This window comes from Hibiscus syriacus, unplaced genomic scaffold (genome assembly GCF_006381635.1).
Source record: "Hibiscus syriacus cultivar Baekdansim isolate YM2019G1 unplaced genomic scaffold, ASM638163v2 tig00110895_pilon, whole genome shotgun sequence".
Lineage (NCBI taxonomy): Eukaryota > Viridiplantae > Streptophyta > Magnoliopsida > Malvales > Malvaceae > Hibiscus > Hibiscus syriacus.
Genome location: NW_024062903.1, coordinates 2,698,919 through 2,707,593, shown reverse-complemented (window position 1 = coordinate 2,707,593; position 8,675 = coordinate 2,698,919).

Genomic DNA, 8,675 nt, shown 5'->3' with positions numbered 1-8,675 from the left:
CCATAGTCCGAGGGTTGAACCTGACTCTGTTACCACTAAATGTAACCTCATAAACCCGACCTAAAAGATATAAGTTGAATCTAGAGAGTCGACGTTAAAACTTGTCAATCACAAAAACCATATAACTTAGAAACATTTTATTTCAATTTCAAACTTCAACAATTTATTAAAAATAATCATCTCAAGAAAATTTCATATAATTGATAATTTTATGAACATCCATAAACGGTCCAAACATATTCATAGAGTCCAAAGTCCCAAATTACATAAATATTAATAAATCCAAAAATACATATAAAAATCTAAAATAAAAAATTCAAATAAAATCTCATATTGATTATAATAATTTTATCTGTAAGATGAAATAATACTTTAAGTATCGGGTTGCCTAAATATAAACATCTAAAAAGTAAACTATAGGGGTGTAACCTATTAAACTTAGTATGTCTATAAAGTGCAAACAAACATAAATCAAAACACAATCCGATTCAAATAAAAATATTCACAGTCTAAGTCATATTATTCAAATCATAGTTCGAATCAACAAGTAATAATCATAACCCAAATCAAACAATGATAGTCATAAATTTAAATGTTATGCAAATGCTCATGCACCCACTCGTACTCCTGTCACATCATCTGAAGAGCGGGTTACCCAAAACCACACTATCAACAATCAAACCACACCATATGAAGTGGGCTCTACCATAAAGATAGAGACCATTGAATTCGAAAGTGACTTTCACCCCGTTGAGTGAATGTAATGAACTTCCCTAATCAAAATTTGTCTCAATATGACATATAAATGTCATACATATCTAATGTCTAATTCGATCTGAATAACACATATTCAAATAACATATATCCGAATAACACATATCCAAATTATGATCTGAATTGAATGTATATACAAGTAATCCGAATACATCTCATAAATTTTGAGTCTGACATATCAATATTATTCACACAACATTTTTCAAATAAATATCAGATAATCAATAGTCAGAAATTAGTCATACTCTCATGTTAACAACAAATAAGTTAAACAATCAAAACAACACATAGAATTTAGCACTGTGCAGAGATACACCTCGACAAAATAGCTAACGACGGTCGTGGTGGCTATCACAATCAACTAGTGTAGTGGTTCAACCCGAATCGATTCCTATAGATTAATTTAATAATTAGGTAAATAATTTAAATAACCGACAAATCTAGACGACTAAAAATATTAACTATCACTCACGCTCAACATGAGTAGTAGGGGTCGGTTTGAAGTTCGAGGATAATGGTAAAAGAGGCGATAATTCTGATTCCGAGTCAAAATCTCCATAAAAAATTATGACATTCGCTTCAAAAACCCAATTTAATAATTTGAGATCATGAAATAATAATTTAATGGTGAATTAAAATTATTTCTAACTCGATCGGGGAATCGAAAACAGGTTTGGTTCGAATATAAAATTTTGTTTATATAATAGAGGGGTCTTTCAGTATACTTAAACAAGGATGTCGAAGATGAAACTTTATCAGCAACAGTCACAAGGGTCGGGGATGTCACGGTCACACTTGCCAATACCTTAAACGACCAACGACGATGGCGGTAGAAATGAAACAAAGGCGCTACAACAACCAAAACCATACCTAGATGGCTGGTGAAGTTGACCGGGATGACGCATCGGCTAGCTAAGTGTAACATCCCAAACTACGGGTTAGTGATCAAATTGTAAAATTTTAGAATTTGGTGATTAAAGTGGAAAAGTTAAAAAGTTTAATGATTTATTTGAAAGTATTTCCTGAAGGGTTTTTAGTAATTATTGAAAGAGTCAAAGGGCAAATAGGTCATTGAACAATAATAATAATTAAATAAAATTTAGTGGGTATTATAATACCCATGTGATGCATGTGTGAAGATATAAGTTTCCAAACTTATCTTCATCTCTTCCCCAACGTGCCCAAGCTAGAGCAAAGGTGAGTTTATATTTTGTTGATTATTTGTTAATTTTAAGAGTGAGTTTTGATCATTAGATGATAACTAAGCTTAAGGAAAGCTTAAGTTATCTTAAAATCAAAAGATGAAGAAGTTACGAAAGATTAAAGAAAATGGGTTTTTAAGTGAAATTTGGAATATGAAGGTTTAAATGAATTTGGAGGATAAATTTGACTTGTCATCTATGAGAATAAGAAGTTAGAAGTATTAGAATTAAGTTTGGATAACATGGAAAATTTAGTATGATTATTGATTTTTATATGGAGAATAGAATTTTGAGGTTTAAGATGAAAATAAATAAATATAAATGAGTTTAAGCATGTATATTTGAGTTAAGAATATGAAAGGGAATGAAACTTGAAGAATTGAAATTGAAAGAGTGATTTTCCGTGCAATGAACAGTGATTTCTGGGTAGGATCATCGATGCATTAAGGGGTGCATCGATGCAAGGATATTTCGATGCTATTTTGTGTACCGATGCACCCATAGTGCATCGATACACTCCTAAAGGAAAAAGCTGATATTTGGTTTATTAAATTAGCCTGAGTTATTAACATCAAGTTATAAGGTTTAGGCTTCTCATAATCGTCTCGGAAATTATGCTTATGTAGAAATTGAGCCTAAACAAGTTACGGAACAATCGAAGAGTTAGGATTGAATCAAAGCAAGCAAGGCTAAGGTGAGTGCAATTTAAATTGTACTTATGTGATTGATCAAACATTGGTTTGCGATGAGCCAATGATAGAGTTACTATGGTAAGAAGTAACTTATAAAATGTTATGTGATTACTATGTGTGTATTAGTACATAGAAATGGATGTATGTTACTATATGTTACATGATTTACATGCTTACGTGAAAATGCAACATATGATATATGTTACTTGATATGACATGCAAGGTTACATGAACAAATGATAAATGATAAAAGCCATATGAAATGATCTATGCGAATACATGCATTTTTGATAGGTGTTATATGGTATTAGATATATGTTTACACATACATATGGTATGTGAAAGAAGAAAAGGAACATGTGATTATGAGATCAATGATTACACGTACATGTGATACATGACTGAAAAGAAAAGATATGTGTTTATAAGAGAAAAGATATGAATAAGTAATGTGAACTGTTATAAATGATAATGCCCATGTTATGTGATATGAGAGCTAGGGGTATAGTTGGCATACCAAGGGTCGAGGGTTTACCTATGTTCTTCGAGACATATGGACTGTTTACCTATGTTCTTCGGGATATATGGAATGTTTACCTATGTTCTTCAGAATATATGGACTGATTACCTAGGTTCTTCGGAACCTATGGACTGGTCCTTCGGGACAATTATACGAGCTGTGGTGACAACATAATAGTGCACAACCTCAATGTACTCACATACCTTAAGTTCTCACTGGTGTACATGGGATAATAAAGAGATTAAATAAATATACTGAAGGTGATATGCATATTTGATTTATTATATGAAATAAATTACATGATTCATGTATTGATTATATGAAAAGCATATATGTTTTAGTTATATGAACTGTATTACATGAAGTATATGGTGTTAAGTGTATTTCTTTATGAAAAGTTTTATGATTTTTATTATATGTTTTATATGCCTCACTAAGTCGTAGACTTAGCGTGTGATTGTTTTACGCGTAGGTTCTGAGAAGAGGAAGATTGATAAGAGTTATGCAAGATAGGTCAGTTCTCCTTTCCAAAGATCCGATCAGAAAAGAAATGTATAGTATGTATTTTGTAATAAGGAAAGTGGTTGGCATGTAAATAAAGGATTAAATCCAATATGTTCTAATCGGTTTTGAAAAGTCATACGTTTGAGTTTTGTAATGTTTTAAATGTGTTTATGTAAATGACAATTGTATAGTAATGAACGGTTAAATTTTTACGAGTTTTATGAACGTTTTACAAAAGTCACTGTAGCAGTGCATCGATGCACTGTAGCACTATTCATTATTGTTCACGGTACTGTTCATACCGTATTTCACTGTTCATAAATACGTTTTTATCTCAAAATTTTATACCAAACACAATTGAACAATATATGATCATATTTTCTTAATATAAGTTCAAATGTTCAATTATTTTACAAGAATAAAAGTTTTAAAATGTCAATGTGACATCTCGGACTCATATCCGAGTCGGGTACGGGTTGGGGTGTTACACTAAACCTTCCCCATAAGTACGTCAATCGAACAAAGCCCATAAACGGCCAAAACAAGAAAAGGGTGGCGGCAGTAGAAATCTCAGGTTTGTGGGTTTTGCGATTATGTTCTGAAACAATACCGGTGCAAGTAAGGTCGCTGTGGGATTACCTATAAATGTCGAGGACGACGATGGTGTTAAGCTATGAAGGTACGACGACAACGAGGGTGGCAGAATAAGGGAGACACCATAAAGGTTTTAAGGAATTAAAGAAGGGGCGTCGCGCGGGTTATAAACAAAAAGGGTAAAGTATTGTAATGATCATTGAACTTTTCTGAAGCTTGTATTTAGGTCCCTAAATTTTAAAACTTGCAATACAATCCTCCAATATTTAGTCCGTTTGTAATATGGTCCCCGATGTAACTGGTCGTTTGACGTCGTTACATTGCCGTTAGAAGAAGATGATGCGGCATTCCTCCAACATTTAGTCCATTTGCAATATGGTCGCTAAACTTTTAAGGCACTTGCATTTAGGTCCCCCAACTTTTAAAACTTGCAACACATTCCTCAATTTCATTCTAAACCCCAAATTCCAAAATAATTTAATTATATTTTAAAATTCAAATTCTAAAATACATTAATTTAGGGTTTATAATATAATTAAAGTATTTTGAAATTTAGGGTTTAGAATATAATTAAATTGTTTTGGAATTTTTAACATGAATTTGCTATTTGATAATGTTTACTTCAATATAAATTTAAGGTTTATTACATGCACATCCAACGACTGCCACACTTTGAACATGAAAAGTGCACCTATCACATTTATTTTATAAATCGTTGAAGTAAAAGTAACAAGGCCAATTTGTCTTGTTCGTAGTTGCCGCACTTTGGTAGGACAATCCAATAGGTTTGGATGGAACTTGAGCATGCACATCCAACGACTGCGAAAATAGTAAAGAGTTTTAGTTCATAGGACTACAACATACATCCAAGCAATAACTAAAATAAACCAAGAATATCAATTAATAACTCATTCAAAAGGAGGACTTAATAAATAAAGAGAAAGATGTTCGGTCATAGTCACTCTAAAAGCTAAGACGTCAAATGAGTTGTTTAAGATAAACATTAGATGAGAAATACAATATTACCAGTTGCAAATGCATTAATGGCCTACCCTTTTAACATATAATTACTTCTAATGCTCCATGTTTAATGTTACTTAGTAGCCATACATGATGAGAATCTAAAGCAGATAGTGGAACTAAAATCATAGGACCCCATAATTCTTGTAAATTAATGGCATGTCTGCAATAAAAGACATTGTAAAATATAGAGGACACTGCAACAAACATATATATGCCATAAATAAAGGTGAAAATGTGCAATGACTGGGCAACATATCAAGTAGCTGCTCTAAATATATTACCCTGTCATGATGCCTTTCAAGTTACGTGCATGCAAAATTGTCTTCTAAAGCTATAATTCAATACATATTCAACTGTAAAATTTCCAAAGCATGTAAAAAATCCAATTCGTTCACGATATATCAGTCTCATAATCAACATGAACTTATTAAAAAGAATACGAGCTCACAGGACATCGAAAACCACAAGTCGAATCAATACAATTCCCAGTAAACTAGTACTAGCAGTCTCTCGGATTGAGTCTGGAGATTTCACTATGTCGATACTCACAACTAATTACCTGATTTAAAGAAAAACCAAACAAGAAGATAAAAAAAATTTAGATGGACTAATTTTTTCTTCATAAGGAGTACTAAAAGTTTTGATTAAGAAGAAAGAAAGAAAAATTAGGTGGTTTTGGTTCAAAACTAATACTAAATATCTAGATCCTTGACATGCAGTTCCAAAAACATAAAAATTTCAACATAAAACACACAATGCGAGCTGAAAATAGGAAAGTGTGAAAGAGGAAAAACTTACTTCCGGATAGCCCAAAATAGAAAATAAATACCTTCTTGCAAGTGAGAGGAGAGACTAAAAATAAACGCAATCGATGTTGCATTCCAGTAATTCTTACTCCATTTTTTCTTTGTAAATAAAAAGCTGAAAGACATAGCACTGCTTGGGTTTACAATTTTACATGACGGAAAACTAAAGAACAAAAAACCAAACGAGAGTGCATGTGAGCAAAAGAGACTGAGAGGTGAAGGCGCTGTTTAGGATTTCATTATATTTGATCATCTGTTGGAAAATCTTTAACCACAAGGATTAAACGAAGAAATTATTATATGTCATTTATACAAAATAATTCCAACTTTGTTGGTGACTTTCAACAATGATACTTAGTTCATCTTAGTAGTATTTGTCAACTCTGCATTTTTAATCCCATTTTTTTCTCACAAGCATTTCATCGAACATTTATGCTTCACCTGAGATGACTTGTATCTAACATTACACCTTGAATCGTTGATGGTCTCGATAGTCCCTTGGTCGGGTATTCTCTCAATGAACCCTTATTCAAGTCAACACCTCCACAGAATTCAAAGTTAGATTAGAATTTCCCATGCATTCCCGACTGAAATGTTACGTTGGAAACAAGAAGAGAAAAGAAAAAAAGGAAATTCGAGACTGAAAAGGAATTTGGGGTTTAGAATGAAATTGAGGAATGTGTTGCAAGTTTTAAAAGTTGGGGGACCTAAATGCAAGTGTCTGAAAAGTTCAGTGACCATATTACAAACTTACTAACGGGAGTGTAACGACGTCAAACGGCCGGTTACATCGGTGACCATATTGCAAACAGACTAAATGTTGGAGGACTGTATTATAAGTTTTAAAAGTTAGGGACCTAAATGTAAGCTTTAGAAAAGTTCAGTGACCATTACTATACTTTACCTAAATAAAACATGGGATGGATTTCTCTTAATTTAACAAACTGGGTAAATTCTCAAGTTGGTCATTAAACTTTCTAGGATTCATGAAAATAGCTCTAATTTTTCCAAATTTGCAATTTCGTCACCATTTTCGAATTAGGAATTTAAGTCAAAATTTTCCAATTTCTAGGGTTTTAAATTGGGAATTTTTCTGTGTGTTACAATAAATGTTTATAAGCTACATATATAAAACATTTTTCTTTTAAGGCCAATCAATGGAATTTAATTACATAATCAATACATATATGTAAGAACAAATGTAAGATTTTATGTTATGAGACAAAATTTCTAATTTTTTAGGAAGAGACAAACTTATAAGATTCTAATGGGTGAAAATAGATTTTCAATAGAAAATATATAGAAAAATCTAAAATATTTTCATGGATCAACTACCCCTCTACTCAGTCTATCCCTACATACATGCATCAATAAAGCACAAGTTTTCCCTTTCAAGTCTATGCAAGTTATTCTTAATCATAGTTCGTTCTTTCTCTTAAAATGTTATGCATAAAGGTAAAATATTCTTTTAACAATTTAAGATCTTTAATAAAGTCTTATCAAGAAATCGTTCGAGTTGGGAGGTGTTTATAGCCTTTCTAACATAATCATCAACACACAAACATAATCATACCATATACACTAGCCATTATAAGAATTATTTCAAGCCTTATGCTTGATTTACAACTTATTTAATTTAGGGAGCATTATGCTCGAGGGTAATCACTCGCTATCCCCTCACCTCAACCATACATACCATTAACGGTGGGTGAATAAAACGAAACTAAAACATAATATTTGATTTTGAGGTAAAATTAGTTGAGTGATCAAAACAGAATAAAACTGATAGTTAAAGTATTAAATGTTTAGTTTACCATTGTTTTTTTAGAGGAATAATCACCATTATGTGTTCTAAATGGACTATTATCGGGAAGTTTGACTCTCAAGATAATGTGTCGGGATCTATGACGAATTCGATTATTGACAGACAATACACAAAGTTCACAAAAATTAAACGGGTTTCATCCAACTATCTTGGTCGTGAATGACACGATATAAGTAGGGATAGCAAAAAAATCAGAACCCGACGGGAAAAACCGAAAATCGAATTAAACGGGGACGGGGAAAATCGTTTATGCTAAACGGGGACGGAGAAAAAACATGTATGCTAAACGGGGACGGGTTTGGTAATCCCCACCCCGATTACCCGGCCCGATAAATATTAAAAATAATTATTATATATATATATAATATTAATAAATTTAATTAAAATTAAAAATAAATATATAATATTTATATATTTAATTTAAATATATATATACCCGACCCGATACCCGTTTAAATAACCGTTTATGCTAAACGGGGATACTCGTTTCCCCGCGGTTTTTCTTGATTACTCGATGAGATCCCCGTTTAAATTCCCGCGATTTTTAAGCGGGGACGGGTATGAGTTTTTTAAACGGGAACGGAGATGGGGACCAATACTCAGCCCGAACCCGGCCCGTTGCCATCCCTAAGTATAAGAGAATTTTTGTTTTGAAAATATTTTAGTTATTTCACTTTTATCTTTTAAAAGTTCTTTTTGAATAATTTTTAAAATTAAATATACAGAAGAAAATAA